This window comes from Phyllobates terribilis, unplaced genomic scaffold, assembly GCF_046119375.1.
Source record: "Phyllobates terribilis strain yellow unplaced genomic scaffold, ASM4611937v1 Scaffold_5419__1_contigs__length_51816, whole genome shotgun sequence".
Taxonomy (NCBI): Eukaryota; Metazoa; Chordata; class Amphibia; order Anura; family Dendrobatidae; genus Phyllobates; species Phyllobates terribilis.
In genome coordinates this window covers 1-15,762 of record NW_027368166.1, presented here as the reverse complement: position 1 = coordinate 15,762, position 15,762 = coordinate 1, and the positions used below count along the sequence as shown (strand labels likewise).

Sequence of the window (15,762 nt, the reverse complement as noted above, 5' to 3'; positions counted from 1 at the left end):
CCGAGTTCTCACCCGAGCAAGGCACTGGGAGCCAAAGACTGTGCTCCCCTCCCGGAAGAGGGGAGCCAACAACGCTCTCCTCCCGAAAGAGGAGAGCCAGGGGGGTTCAGGGGGGAGCGGAACCTGATGGCCACACACTCCCCCCCTAGACCTGCCAAGAGAGGAACCCGTAAGGGAACCGCATCCCGACAAAATCCTAGTAGGACGTGACACACGTGAATAAGTGGACACACAGTGACAAAGAAATTAAATAAATAGTGAAGGTTTCACAGTATAATACTGCCCGGACCTTCGACCGGGAATTGAAAAATTCCCCATCCTAAGGCCAGAAGGCCCGGAATAAGGGTGTGTGCGAAGAAAGAAAATTTAAAGTGCTTGTGCAAATGTGCCATAAACTCAAGTGGGGTTCCCAATCCCAGTGAGTTAAGGCACCCCAGGGTCACCACTCCTGGGGCACTTCACACTTCGGGCTTTCGATCTTCCCCGGCCCAATGGCGTCGATCCTGGGGGGCCATGCTTTCCACCAGATGACTATATTAGCCACCTGGCGTACTAACAAGCGCCTAAACCCCAGTGTGCATAATGTATCAATCTACTAGGGCGGCCAACATCCAAAACCGCCTTTTCGAAAGATACTACACTTGATCTTAGCCAAAAGGCCGAGAAGCGATAACCAGAATTGGTTTCAAACTACGGAGCCACCCAAGGATCCTGAAAAGTCCATTTGTGGAGATGAGCTCCTGGACTCCCGTTAAGAAGACATGTTGTCAACCTCTAGATCCCTTACATGCCTGCACTTTTCGGCTTGCTGCTGCTGCAATCCACGCGTTTTAGATCTGCATAACTCCACCTCTTTAAACACAGCACCTTCACCCCCTGCTGTTCCCACCCGCCTCAACACCGTTGGAAGGGAGGAGAACCAATTAAGGCGGGGGGTGGGGTGGAACGAGCAGCTGTCTACCCTTAGCAGGAGGGCTGCTGATTACATACCTCTCCTGCTGCTGCTGCTGCTGCTGCTGGCTGTCCAGCAGCAGACTGAAGGTGGCTGCTGCTGTGCACAGGTATATAAAGGCTCAGAGCCTATTATGACACGCGCAGCCAGCGTTCCATTGCCACATTCCATCTACTGCAGGCAGGATACCTGGCTGGCTGAATGTCGCTGAGAAGCTCACAGAGACCGCCATAAGCAACAGTTTAACAGAATGCCACAGACTAATCAACCAAACTTTTTGGGTTGGGTTCTCTTTTATAGTCTGCAGGCATTAAATGAAAGAAGTCAGTGTTCCAGCAGAGGGAGACAACGTTTCAGAAAAGGCATTATAGCAAACCAAAAAAGAAATTTTAAGCGCAGCAGAGTAACCAGCGCACATACCTGTTAGCTCAGGTGAGTTTAAAAGGCTGCTGTTGATAACAAGGGCATTTGCTAAATAGATGGTGTGTGTGCAACAATATACTGAAAGGTCAATTATATTGTGCAGCTTATCTCACCACCTGTAGTTATTTAGGTGAAAGCTCCAAAATGCTTGCCTAATATGTCTGTTTATCCAAAAGGAAGTAAAAAGGGAGAGCTAGAAAGATAGCATTTCATTACATTACATGGCAATGCAATGCACAGTTGCTGAAGTTGAACCAAAATGAGCTTGTAATCTGGCTTCTGCAACTTTGAACATGAAAAATCCAATGAGGAGAAGAAAAGCAAAGCCAAAGAGTCCATCCCAAAATCCGACAAACAAGCAAAATGAACAAAAAACATTGAATTCAATTCTTTCTGATTTTAGAAACTGCATTAAAGAAGGGGTGCACCGGTCCTGGAGATACTGCAATACCAGGTCAATGCGTGGAGTGGACAGAGCAAGCTCTTTTTCCATCTCCCTGTTCTAAAAATCCATTTAATATATGGTCCCCAGATAGGGGACGTATCAGATATTAAACTGATAAGAACAGATACTACACTTGATCTTAGCCAAAAGGCCGAGAAGCGATAACCAGAATTGGTTTCAAACTGCGGAGCCACCCAAGGATCCTGAAAAGTCCATTTGTGGAGGTGAGCTCCTGGACTCCCGTTAAGAAGACATGTTGTCAACCTCTAGATCCCTTACATGCCTGCACTTTTCGGCTTGCTGCTGCTGCAATCCACGCGTTTTAGATCTGCATAACTCCACCTCTTTAAACACAGCACCTTCACCCCCTGCTGTTCCCACCCGCCTCAACACCGTTGGAAGGGAGGAGAACCAATTAAGGCGGGGGGTGGGGTGGAACGAGCAGCTGTCTACCCTTAGCAGGAGGGCTGCTGATTACATACCTCTCCTGCTGCTGCTGCTGCTGCTGCTGGCTGTCCAGCAGCAGACTGAAGGTGGCTGCTGCTGTGCACAGGTATATAAAGGCTCAGAGCCTATTATGACACGCGCAGCCAGCGTTCCATTGCCACATTCCATCTACTGCAGGCAGGATACCTGGCTGGCTGAATGTCGCTGAGAAGCTCACAGAGACCGCCATAAGCAACAGTTTAACAGAATGCCACAGACTAATCAACCAAACTTTTTGGGTTGGGTTCTCTTTTATAGTCTGCAGGCATTAAATGAAAGAAGTCAGTGTTCCAGCAGAGGGAGACAACGTTTCAGAAAAGGCATTGTAGCAAACCAAAAAAGAAATTTTAAGCGCAGCAGAGTAACCAGCGCACATACCTGTTAGCTCAGGTGAGTTTAAAAGGCTGCTGTTGATAACAAGGGCATTTGCTAAATAGATGGTGTGTGTGCAACAAGATACTGAAAGGTCAATTATATTGTGCAGCTTATCTCACCACCTGTAGTTATTTAGGTGAAAGCTCCAAAATGCTTGCCTAATATGTCTGTTTATCCAAAAGGAAGTAAAAAGGGAGAGCTAGAAAGATAGCATTTCATTACATTACATGGCAATGCAATGCACAGTTGCTGAAGTTGAACCAAAATGAGCTTGTAATCTGGCTTCTGCAACTTTGAACATGAAAAATCCAATGAGGAGAAGAAAAGCAAAGCCAAAGAGTCCATCCCAAAATCCGACAAACAAGCAAAATGAACAAAAAACATTGAATTCAATTCTTTCTGATTTTAGAAACTGCATTAAAGAAGGGGTGCACCGGTCCTGGAGATACTGCAATACCAGGTCAATGCGTGGAGTGGACAGAGCAAGCTCTTTTTCCATCTCCCTGTTCTAAAAATCCATTTAATATATGGTCCCCAGATAGGGGACGTATCAGATATTAAACTGATAAGAACAGATTTTTTTTTAATTTGGCTATCCCCTGCAGAGGGATAAAACCGTTTATTAAAACTTTAACAAATTACAAGCATAATTTAACAAATACCAAACGTTAAAAGACAAATGAAATTTACAAAACAAAAAAATACAAAGATTTTAAATAATTAGGTTCCATTGGTCAACAAGCCATTTTTTGGAAATATGTACATTCTTCTTTTTGTCAATTAAATAATAAGTATACATTTCACATAAACATAAACTTAAAACATCATTCACTGATAAAACATCTTGTTTAAAAATAGCAATGTTGCGCGCTTTCCAGAGAGATGAGTTGGCGCAGTTCACTGTCTTCCAAGCCATTGTGTACTGGTCCATTGTGGGGCATTCCATAAGTCCGTATAGCACAGTTTTATATGTAAAGTCCTTGAGGTCTGCCACCCTTTCCAGTAGGGGGAGCAGTCTTCTCCAGAAATCCTTTGCAAAATTACATGTCCATAATAGATGTTCCACCGTTTCCTCTTCTTGGCATCCGGCTCTTGGGCAGATGGCAGACCTCACAAATCCTCTTCTGTATTGGAATGCCCGGCAAGGAAGACAGCGGTGCATGCAACTCCAAGCCAGATCTCTCTGTTCATTAAAAAGATAAAAAACGTTAATCATTTTCCAGATAGACATAGATTTGTCATCATCATATCTGTCAACATTACATATTTCCTCACTTTTACGTATTTCTTTAATTAGTTTCTTACTATTTCTTAATTCCTCTATTTTCTTAGTCCCTAAATTAAAATCGGACACTATTTTCCTTAAAATCTCATAATTCGTCGACAAATTAAAAGCATGGGGCACAGATATATTAACTTCATACCATCCAAACTTTCTCATAAAAAATCCTGTATTAAAACGCATAAAAAAGGACCAATAGTGATTCTTAAAAAGGGCATTAAAACAGTAAACGAACAGATGGATTAAAAGAAACCTATTAAAATCTGGAAAATCTTTACCACCTTTTACTTTTGATTTCATCACGATTTCTCTTTTCAGCTTTTCCATTTTTGAGTTCCAAAAGAAGGTAAAACAGGTTTTGGTTATCTTTTTTAAAACATTAACAGGCGGGGGGAAAACCATGCTAAGATACAATAAAAGAGGTAAAATCACCATCTTTAAAACCAATACTTTACCCTCCATTGTAAGTCTCCTCATGTTCCACATACATATTTTCGTATTTACTTTCTGTGTAACTGTTTCCCAACTATTATAACCATCATTATTTTCAGTGAATGATATACCTAAAATGGAAATGGATTCGGAGACATTAATTGGTACATCACGTAAAATCATCCCCCCAACACTTAAAATGTTACACTTATTAAAATTGATTTTAAAACCAGAAGCTAGGCAAAAGGATTGCACTTGATGGAGAGTGGCCGTAAGTGATGGTGCATCTGTACACAAGACCGCCACGTCATCCATGTAGCCTACAACCTTGGCCTCCAAACCACCGCTTCCAGGCAGAGGGACACCGCATATCTGTTTATTTTGGCGTATTGCACATAACATTGGTTCCAGTGCACAGATAAACAGTAGGGGGGACAGAGGGCATCCCTGTTTCACCCCTGACCGTAAAAATACCTCTTGTGTCTTAAAACCATTCACTAAAATCTTACTTGTACAATCCTTGTAAAATGCTTTAAGCGATAGTAAAAACCCTTCTGGTATGCCCATTTTCTCTAAAACTTTAAAAAGATAAAAGTGTGAGACACGGTCAAATGCTTTTTCAAAATCAATAGATAAAATCGCCATTTTCCCCTTTCTGTCTTTCACATCCTCAATACAGTCTTTCACTAAATTCAGATTGTCCCATATACTGCGCCCCGGCACCCCACACACTTGATTAGAATGAATAACTTTGCTGATGACTTCTTTTAGACGATTTGCACAAATTTTAGCCATTATTTTATAGTCACAATTTAAAAGTGTTATTGGTCTCCAGTTTTCTAATTTTGATTTATCGCCTTTTTTGTATAGGAGGGAGACTTCACCTTTCTTCCAGGAATTTAATAAAACCTTATTATTAAAAACCTCAGTAAACAAATAAAACAAATCATCTTTTAAAATATCATAAAAACATACATAAAATTCTATTGGGATGCCATCAGGACCAGGGACCTTTCCAGTTTTAAAACTTTTAATAGTTTTTAACACTTCTTGTTCCGTTAAAACTTGGGATAAAAACTCTTGGGATGCGGGATCTAAAACAGCTGTTAGTCCTTGCAGCGAATCATCCATTAGTTTATTATCTATATTTTTTCCATTAAAAAGATTAGAAAAAAAAACCTCAACTTTACCCAGCATATTTTTTATATTATTCTCACCATCTATATGGTCAATTATCACTTTTTCTTTTTTATTTTTCCTAAAAAAATATCTGGAACACTTTTCATTTTCTTCTATATGTTGTACTCTAGAACGAAAAATGATCTCTTTTCCTTTTTGTTCTAGCCATTTTGAAATCTCTTCTTTTAAGTTTGAAATATCAACTTGTACATCTATCCCATTGTCTCTGAGCTTAAATAATGTTTGTAGGCGGGTATTTAAAATTCTATATTCTTCATATTTTTCTTTGGCTCTACATATACTCTTTTTAATAAAAAAGTCTTTTATTTTTACTTTCATTCTATCCCACCATACACTCATAGTCTCATTTGTTTTTTTCCCTTTTCTACATTTCCTATAAAACTCAATAAAATCTGATAAAATCTGCGGGTCGGTTAAAAGGGATACGTTCATTTTCCAGCTTTTCTTACCACATTTTTTGTTGTCATTTACTTTTATGGTAAAGGATAAAAGTTTATGGTCTGAAAATATATTAGTTAAAACTTCACATTTGGCAGGTATTGTTTTATCTGAACCAAAAATAAAATCAATCCTAGAGCTACAATTAGCATTGCTCCAAGTGAAACCGGCGTCCTCTGTGCTGTCACTATGACACTCTTTATATATGTCTTTCAATTTAGCATCTTTGACTATATCATGTAGCATACCTGAGGTTTTATCGTAGTTCCTGCTTACAGAGCTGGAGCGCCGGTTTTCACCTTTTAAAACACAATTAAAATCCCCTGCTAAGATAAAAGGTTCAGAGTTATTAATAAATAATGGTAAAAGATCAAGCATTTCGGCTGTTTCATTTTTCTCTGGGGATCCATAAAAATTTAAAAACTGCCATCTAATACCATCAATAAAAGCTTTCACTAATAAAATACGACCTGGTAAAATTTCCTGAATAAAATCAATTAAAACGTTCCCTTTAAAAAGTATGGCTACACCCGCTGATCCTGCAGCATTGGATCCGGACCAGACAGATGGCCCACACTTCCACTCATCTTTATATTTTTGATATGACATTTCATGTGGGATATTACATTCTTGCAGAAAAAATACAGATGCAGTAAAACACGTAAAAAAATTAAAAAGAGCAGTTCTTCTCGTGTTAGATTTTATGCCTCTCACGTTGAGGGAAATACCTTTGAGTTCAGCCATCATTAGAAAATGTAGAAATTTTAATTAGGTAACTAAGAGCAACGGATTTACCTGTCCGATGAACCTGATCAGACCACTGGGCTTGCGCCTCCCTCCTCATCTGATAGTATCGTCACGAGAGTCTCCGTGGAGGAGGAAAGATTACCACATTTATATAAACCCGACGCTACACTGGCATAGCTCGGAGGGCTGGCTGGCAGAACCCGCTGGGTCTCCATTGGCTGGCCATGCAGTTCCTCATCAGGTGGGTCCCCGAGGGGTTCCGCCGCCCCTGTTTGACCTGTAGAAGGTCGTCCTATAGGAGGAGGTTGCGCACAAGGCAGAGCCTCTGACTCTTCAGAGGCAGCAAGATCCCGGTCCCCACCTGTAGCAGCGGAGACCGAAACCCCTGAGGGTCCAGCGTCCACGTCCCCTTCTGGAGAAGTGTCCATCTGTTCACCTCCTGCTGCCTCCTCCGAACCACCCTTTTTCTTTTTCTTAGGACCCACCTTTATCCACTCAGCGCCCTCAGCACTAGGAGACCCAGACTGGGCATGGGCTTCTGTGTCGGCCTTTTGCCGGTCCCTTTTGACCTTACCAGTAGTGCCCTTCTGCTCCTTCTCAGCCCTCCTTTTGGACTCCCGCAGGTCCTGCAGCCAGGTTTTGGGATTTGGTATTTTACCTGTCATAGACTCTGGAGACACTTCACTATTTGGTACGCCCTTATTGTCTCCAGAGGCTCCAGGTTGTTGTTCCTCCTCCTGAGGGGTGGTCTGATCTTTTGGTCCTTGGTCGGACGTCTTGGACTTCCCCTTTTGCTCATCTTCCCGAAATCTGTGAGGGCAAGAAAAATAAAAGTGACCTGGAGTCTGGCAAAAACTGCATTTCTTTTCCTTAGGGCATTCTTTTGTCTCATGTTCTTCACTAGCACAATTTCTACATGATACATGACAGTTTTCTTTTGAATGACCATAGCGCCCACAATTTCTGCAATATACTGGCATCCCAGAAAAGAAGAAATCCCCATTTGTTTGCCCAATTTTGAAACGGGCAGGGGGGAGCCGTATACCACCTGGTGTATTTGGATCTCTTGTACACTTCACAAGGAATTTCCACTTAGATGTCCATATGTTATATTCGTTTAATATCTTCCCAATACATTTAACACTTTTAAAATAAATTGCTAGAAATGACATTACTTCTGGAGCAGAAACAAAGGGCTAAAATATTTTTACAATAACCAGTCTTACCTCATCCAGGACGTGCTCAACAATTTGTATCCCTTTCAAAACAGGACTATTTTCAACTTTTTTTAACTTTTCTAGTACATCTCTAAAAATACCTTCTCCGGTGAATGTGATGTCATAGTCACCTCTTCTGGGATAATCCTGGATGGAGAGAATTTCATTCCTTTGTACGCCAAGAAGGTTCCTGAGCACGTCCTGGACTACATACCCTAATTTCCTCATATCCGAGCCACCCGCCGTGAAGTGAACTCGGATAGAGTTTTTTAGCCTCGCATAAAGAGGCACGAGGTTAGGGTCAACCTCCATGGAAAAACGCAACAAGGTTGCAAATTGCAGCCGCTTGCAATCTGCGCTCCCAGTGTTCTTGCAGCGAAAAACACCTGGAAGCTGGGGGATCGCAACTCGTTACCTGGGACTAAGCCCTCTCCCTAATAGCAGCAAGCAGGTTAAGTCCACCAAAGTGGACGATCCTGCCAGGCCAAGGAGAGGGGTACCCGAGTGCCCTTCAACCACAATCTCCTGCAATAAAGCACTTGATCGTAGCCAAAAGGCCGAGAAGCGATAACCAGAATTGGTTTCAAACTACGGAGCCACCCAAGGATCCTGAAAAGTCCATTTGTGGAGATGAGCTCCTGGACTCCCGTTAAGAAGACATGTTGTCAACCTCTAGATCCCTTACATGCCTGCACTTTTCGGCTTGCTGCTGCTGCAATCCACGCGTTTTAGATCTGCATAACTCCACCTCTTTAAACACAGCACCTTCACCCCCTGCTGTTCCCACCCGCCTCAACACCGTTGGAAGGGAGGAGAACCAATTAAGGCGGGGGGTGGGGTGGAACGAGCAGCTGTCTACCCTTAGCAGGAGGGCTGCTGATTACATACCTCTCCTGCTGCTGCTGCTGCTGCTGGCTGTCCAGCAGCAGACTGAAGGTGGCTGCTGCTGTGCACAGGTATATAAAGGCTCAGAGCCTATTATGACACGCGCAGCCAGCGTTCCATTGCCACATTCCATCTACTGCAGGCAGGATACCTGGCTGGCTGAATGTCGCTGAGAAGCTCACAGAGACCGCCATAAGCAACAGTTTAACAGAATGCCACAGACTAATCAACCAAACTTTTTGGGTTGGGTTCTCTTTTATAGTCTGCAGGCATTAAATGAAAGAAGTCAGTGTTCCAGCAGAGGGAGACAACGTTTCAGAAAAGGCATTGTAGCAAACCAAAAAAGAAATTTTAAGCGCAGCAGAGTAACCAGCGCACATACCTGTTAGCTCAGGTGAGTTTAAAAGGCTGCTGTTGATAACAAGGGCATTTGCTAAATAGATGGTGTGTGTGCAACAATATACTGAAAGGTCAATTATATTGTGCAGCTTATCTCACCACCTGTAGTTATTTAGGTGAAAGCTCCAAAATGCTTGCCTAATATGTCTGTTTATCCAAAAGGAAGTAAAAAGGGAGAGCTAGAAAGATAGCATTTCATTACATTACATGGCAATGCAATGCACAGTTGCTGAAGTTGAACCAAAATGAGCTTGTAATCTGGCTTCTGCAACTTTGAACATGAAAAATCCAATGAGGAGAAGAAAAGCAAAGCCAAAGAGTCCATCCCAAAATCCGACAAACAAGCAAAATGAACAAAAAACATTGAATTCAATTCTTTCTGATTTTAGAAACTGCATTAAAGAAGGGGTGCACCGGTCCTGGAGATACTGCAATACCAGGTCAATGCGTGGAGTGGACAGAGCAAGCTCTTTTTCCATCTCCCTGTTCTAAAAATCCATTTAATATATGGTCCCCAGATAGGGGACGTATCAGATATTAAACTGATAAGAACAGATACTACACTTGATCTTAGCCAAAAGGCCGAGAAGCGATAACCAGAATTGGTTTCAAACTACGGAGCCACCCAAGGATCCTGAAAAGTCCATTTGTGGAGATGAGCTCCTGGACTCCCGTTAAGAAGACATGTTGTCAACCTCTAGATCCCTTACATGCCTGCACTTTTCGGCTTGCTGCTGCTGCAATCCACGCGTTTTAGATCTGCATAACTCCACCTCTTTAAACACAGCACCTTCACCCCCTGCTGTTCCCACCCGCCTCAACACCGTTGGAAGGGAGGAGAACCAATTAAGGCGGGGGGTGGGGTGGAACGAGCAGCTGTCTACCCTTAGCAGGAGGGCTGCTGATTACATACCTCTCCTGCTGCTGCTGCTGCTGCTGCTGGCTGTCCAGCAGCAGACTGAAGGTGGCTGCTGCTGTGCACAGGTATATAAAGGCTCAGAGCCTATTATGACACGCGCAGCCAGTGTTCCATTGCCACATTCCATCTACTGCAGGCAGGATACCTGGCTGGCTGAATGTCGCTGAGAAGCTCACAGAGACCGCCATAAGCAACAGTTTAACAGAATGCCACAGACTAATCAACCAAACTTTTTGGGTTGGGTTCTCTTTTATAGTCTGCAGGCATTAAATGAAAGAAGTCAGTGTTCCAGCAGAGGGAGACAACGTTTCAGAAAAGGCATTGTAGCAAACCAAAAAAGAAATTTTAAGTGCAGCAGAGTAACCAGCGCACATACCTGTTAGCTCAGGTGAGTTTAAAAGGCTGCTGTTGATAACAAGGGCATTTGCTAAATAGATGGTGTGTGTGCAACAATATACTGAAAGGTCAATTATATTGTGCAGCTTATCTCACCACCTGTAGTTATTTAGGTGAAAGCTCCAAAATGCTTGCCTAATATGTCTGTTTATCCAAAAGGAAGTAAAAAGGGAGAGCTAGAAAGATAGCATTTCATTACATTACATGGCAATGCAATGCACAGTTGCTGAAGTTGAACCAAAATGAGCTTGTAATCTGGCTTCTGCAACTTTGAACATGAAAAATCCAATGAGGAGAAGAAAAGCAAAGCCAAAGAGTCCATCCCAAAATCCGACAAACAAGCAAAATGAACAAAAAACATTGAATTCAATTCTTTCTGATTTTAGAAACTGCATTAAAGAAGGGGTGCACCGGTCCTGGAGATACTGCAATACCAGGTCAATGCGTGGAGTGGACAGAGCAAGCTCTTTTTCCATCTCCCTGTTCTAAAAATCCATTTAATATATGGTCCCCAGATAGGGGACGTATCAGATATTAAACTGATAAGAACAGATACTACACTTGATCTTAGCCAAAAGGCCGAGAAGCGATAACCAGAATTGGTTTCAAACTACGGAGCCACCCAAGGATCCTGAAAAGTCCATTTGTGGAGATGAGCTCCTGGACTCCCGTTAAGAAGACATGTTGTCAACCTCTAGATCCCTTACATGCCTGCACTTTTCGGCTTGCTGCTGCTGCAATCCACGCGTTTTAGATCTGCATAACTCCACCTCTTTAAACACAGCACCTTCACCCCCTGCTGTTCCCACCCGCCTCAACACCGTTGGAAGGGAGGAGAACCAATTAAGGCGGGGGGTGGGGTGGAACGAGCAGCTGTCTACCCTTAGCAGGAGGGCTGCTGATTACATACCTCTCCTGCTGCTGCTGCTGCTGCTGCTGGCTGTCCAGCAGCAGACTGAAGGTGGCTGCTGCTGTGCACAGGTATATAAAGGCTCAGAGCCTATTATGACACGCGCAGCCAGCGTTCCATTGCCACATTCCATCTACTGCAGGCAGGATACCTGGCTGGCTGAATGTCGCTGAGAAGCTCACAGAGACCGCCATAAGCAACAGTTTAACAGAATGCCACAGACTAATCAACCAAACTTTTTGGGTTGGGTTCTCTTTTATAGTCTGCAGGCATTAAATGAAAGAAGTCAGTGTTCCAGCAGAGGGAGACAACGTTTCAGAAAAGGCATTGTAGCAAACCAAAAAAGAAATTTTAAGCGCAGCAGAGTAACCAGCGCACATACCTGTTAGCTCAGGTGAGTTTAAAAGGCTGCTGTTGATAACAAGGGCATTTGCTAAATAGATGGTGTGTGTGCAACAATATACTGAAAGGTCAATTATATTGTGCAGCTTATCTCACCACCTGTAGTTATTTAGGTGAAAGCTCCAAAATGCTTGCCTAATATGTCTGTTTATCCAAAAGGAAGTAAAAAGGGAGAGCTAGAAAGATAGCATTTCATTACATTACATGGCAATGCAATGCACAGTTGCTGAAGTTGAACCAAAATGAGCTTGTAATCTGGCTTCTGCAACTTTGAACATGAAAAATCCAATGAGGAGAAGAAAAGCAAAGCCAAAGAGTCCATCCCAAAATCCGACAAACAAGCAAAATGAACAAAAAACATTGAATTCAATTCTTTCTGATTTTAGAAACTGCATTAAAGAAGGGGTGCACCGGTCCTGGAGATACTGCAATACCAGGTCAATGCGTGGAGTGGACAGAGCAAGCTCTTTTTCCATCTCCCTGTTCTAAAAATCCATTTAATATATGGTCCCCAGATAGGGGACGTATCAGATATTAAACTGATAAGAACAGATACTACACTTGATCTTAGCCAAAAGGCCGAGAAGCGATAACCAGAATTGGTTTCAAACTACGGAGCCACCCAAGGATCCTGAAAAGTCCATTTGTGGAGATGAGCTCCTGGACTCCCGTTAAGAAGACATGTTGTCAACCTCTAGATCCCTTACATGCCTGCACTTTTCGGCTTGCTGCTGCTGCAATCCACGCGTTTTAGATCTGCATAACTCCACCTCTTTAAACACAGCACCTTCACCCCCTGCTGTTCCCACCCGCCTCAACACCGTTGGAAGGGAGGAGAACCAATTAAGGCGGGGGGTGGGGTGGAACGAGCAGCTGTCTACCCTTAGCAGGAGGGCTGCTGATTACATACCTCTCCTGCTGCTGCTGCTGCTGCTGCTGGCTGTCCAGCAGCAGACTGAAGGTGGCTGCTGCTGTGCACAGGTATATAAAGGCTCAGAGCCTATTATGACACGCGCAGCCAGTGTTCCATTGCCACATTCCATCTACTGCAGGCAGGATACCTGGCTGGCTGAATGTCGCTGAGAAGCTCACAGAGACCGCCATAAGCAATAGTTTAACAGAATGCCACAGACTAATCAACCAAACTTTTTGGGTTGGGTTCTCTTTTATAGTCTGCAGGCATTAAATGAAAGAAGTCAGTGTTCCAGCAGAGGGAGACAACGTTTCAGAAAAGGCATTGTAGCAAACCAAAAAAGAAATTTTAAGTGCAGCAGAGTAACCAGCGCACATACCTGTTAGCTCAGGTGAGTTTAAAAGGCTGCTGTTGATAACAAGGGCATTTGCTAAATAGATGGTGTGTGTGCAACAATATACTGAAAGGTCAATTATATTGTGCAGCTTATCTCACCACCTGTAGTTATTTAGGTGAAAGCTCCAAAATGCTTGCCTAATATGTCTGTTTATCCAAAAGGAAGTAAAAAGGGAGAGCTAGAAAGATAGCATTTCATTACATTACATGGCAATGCAATGCACAGTTGCTGAAGTTGAACCAAAATGAGCTTGTAATCTGGCTTCTGCAACTTTGAACATGAAAAATCCAATGAGGAGAAGAAAAGCAAAGCCAAAGAGTCCATCCCAAAATCCGACAAACAAGCAAAATGAACAAAAAACATTGAATTCAATTCTTTCTGATTTTAGAAACTGCATTAAAGAAGGGGTGCACCGGTCCTGGAGATACTGCAATACCAGGTCAATGCGTGGAGTGGACAGAGCAAGCTCTTTTTCCATCTCCCTGTTCTAAAAATCCATTTAATATATGGTCCCCAGATAGGGGACGTATCAGATATTAAACTGATAAGAACAGATACTACACTTGATCTTAGCCAAAAGGCCGAGAAGCGATAACCAGAATTGGTTTCAAACTACGGAGCCACCCAAGGATCCTGAAAAGTCCATTTGTGGAGATGAGCTCCTGGACTCCCGTTAAGAAGACATGTTGTCAACCTCTAGATCCCTTACATGCCTGCACTTTTCGGCTTGCTGCTGCTGCAATCCACGCGTTTTAGATCTGCATAACTCCACCTCTTTAAACACAGCACCTTCACCCCCTGCTGTTCCCACCCGCCTCAACACCGTTGGAAGGGAGGAGAACCAATTAAGGCGGGGGGTGGGGTGGAACGAGCAGCTGTCTACCCTTAGCAGGAGGGCTGCTGATTACATACCTCTCCTGCTGCTGCTGCTGCTGCTGCTGGCTGTCCAGCAGCAGACTGAAGGTGGCTGCTGCTGTGCACAGGTATATAAAGGCTCAGAGCCTATTATGACACGCGCAGCCAGCGTTCCACTGCCACATTCCATCTACTGCAGGCAGGATACCTGGCTGGCTGAATGTCGCTGAGAAGCTCACAGAGACCGCCATAAGCAACAGTTTAACAGAATGCCACAGACTAATCAACCAAACTTTTTGGGTTGGGTTCTCTTTTATAGTCTGCAGGCATTAAATGAAAGAAGTCAGTGTTCCAGCAGAGGGAGACAACGTTTCAGAAAAGGCATTGTAGCAAACCAAAAAAGAAATTTTAAGCGCAGCAGAGTAACCAGTGCACATACCTGTTAGCTCAGGTGAGTTTAAAAGGCTGCTGTTGATAACAAGGGCATTTGCTAAATAGATGGTGTGTGTGCAACAATATACTGAAAGGTCAATTATATTGTGCAGCTTATCTCACCACCTGTAGTTATTTAGGTGAAAGCTCCAAAATGCTTGCCTAATATGTCTGTTTATCCAAAAGGAAGTAAAAAGGGAGAGCTAGAAAGATAGCATTTCATTACATTACATGGCAATGCAATGCACAGTTGCTGAAGTTGAACCAAAATGAGCTTGTAATCTGGCTTCTGCAACTTTGAACATGAAAAATCCAATGAGGAGAAGAAAAGCAAAGCCAAAGAGTCCATCCCAAAATCCGACAAACAAGCAAAATGAACAAAAAACATTGAATTCAATTCTTTCTGATTTTAGAAACTGCATTAAAGAAGGGGTGCACCGGTCCTGGAGATACTGCAATACCAGGTCAATGCGTGGAGTGGACAGAGCAAGCTCTTTTTCCATCTCCCTGTTCTAAAAATCCATTTAATATATGGTCCCCAGATAGGGGACGTATCAGATATTAAACTGATAAGAACAGATACTACACTTGATCTTAGCCAAAAGGCCGAGAAGCGATAACCAGAATTGGTTTCAAACTACGGAGCCACCCAAGGATCCTGAAAAGTCCATTTGTGGAGATGAGCTCCTGGACTCCCGTTAAGAAGACATGTTGTCAACCTCTAGATCCCTTACATGCCTGCACTTTTCGGCTTGCTGCTGCTGCAATCCACGCGTTTTAGATCTGCATAACTCCACCTCTTTAAACACAGCACCTTCACCCCCTGCTGTTCCCACCCGCCTCAACACCGTTGGAAGGGAGGAGAACCAATTAAGGCGGGGGGTGGGGTGGAACGAGCAGCTGTCTACCCTTAGCAGGAGGGCTGCTGATTACATACCTCCCCTGCTGCTGCTGCTGCTGCTGGCTGTCCAGCAGCAGACTGAAGGTGGCTGCTGGTGTGCACAGGTATATAAAGGCTCAGAGCCTATTATGACACGCGCAGCCAGCATTCCATTGCCACATTCCATCTACTGCAGGCAGGATACCTGGCTGGCTGAATGTCGCTGAGAAGCTCACAGAGACCGCCATAAGCAACAGTTTAACAGAATGCCACAGACTAATCAACCAAACTTTTTGGGTTGGGTTCTCTTTTATAGTGTGCAGGCATTAAATGAAAGAAGTCAGTGTTCCAGCAGAGGGAGACAACGTTTCAGAAAA

At 43.4% G+C, this 15,762-nt stretch overlaps 7 non-coding genes and 1 pseudogene across 7 annotated transcripts; all 8 read right to left on the bottom strand.

The window, feature by feature from the left end:
- Positions 1–579: 579 nt before the first annotated feature.
- LOC141250171 (U2 spliceosomal RNA) lies at positions 580–671 on the bottom strand (annotated as a pseudogene).
- A 1,121-nt stretch (positions 672–1,792) lies between these two features.
- On the bottom strand, positions 1,793–1,983 carry LOC141250150 (U2 spliceosomal RNA). Its single transcript, XR_012312494.1, has one exon. It is a non-coding gene; the product is annotated as a U2 spliceosomal RNA (small nuclear RNA).
- Positions 1,984–3,104: 1,121 nt separating this feature from the next.
- Positions 3,105–3,292, bottom strand: LOC141250167 (U2 spliceosomal RNA). The gene has a single exon (XR_012312510.1). It is a non-coding gene; the product is annotated as a U2 spliceosomal RNA (small nuclear RNA).
- Positions 3,293–9,684: 6,392 nt separating this feature from the next.
- On the bottom strand, positions 9,685–9,875 carry LOC141250174 (U2 spliceosomal RNA). The gene has a single exon (XR_012312515.1). It is a non-coding gene; the product is annotated as a U2 spliceosomal RNA (small nuclear RNA).
- A 1,121-nt stretch (positions 9,876–10,996) lies between these two features.
- LOC141250173 (U2 spliceosomal RNA) lies at positions 10,997–11,187 on the bottom strand. Its single transcript, XR_012312514.1, has one exon. It is a non-coding gene; the product is annotated as a U2 spliceosomal RNA (small nuclear RNA).
- Positions 11,188–12,308: 1,121 nt separating this feature from the next.
- Positions 12,309–12,499, bottom strand: LOC141250172 (U2 spliceosomal RNA). The gene has a single exon (XR_012312513.1). It is a non-coding gene; the product is annotated as a U2 spliceosomal RNA (small nuclear RNA).
- Positions 12,500–13,620: 1,121 nt separating this feature from the next.
- On the bottom strand, positions 13,621–13,811 carry LOC141250160 (U2 spliceosomal RNA). The gene has a single exon (XR_012312504.1). It is a non-coding gene; the product is annotated as a U2 spliceosomal RNA (small nuclear RNA).
- A 1,121-nt stretch (positions 13,812–14,932) lies between these two features.
- On the bottom strand, positions 14,933–15,123 carry LOC141250149 (U2 spliceosomal RNA). Its single transcript, XR_012312493.1, has one exon. It is a non-coding gene; the product is annotated as a U2 spliceosomal RNA (small nuclear RNA).
- Positions 15,124–15,762: the final 639 nt, after the last annotated feature.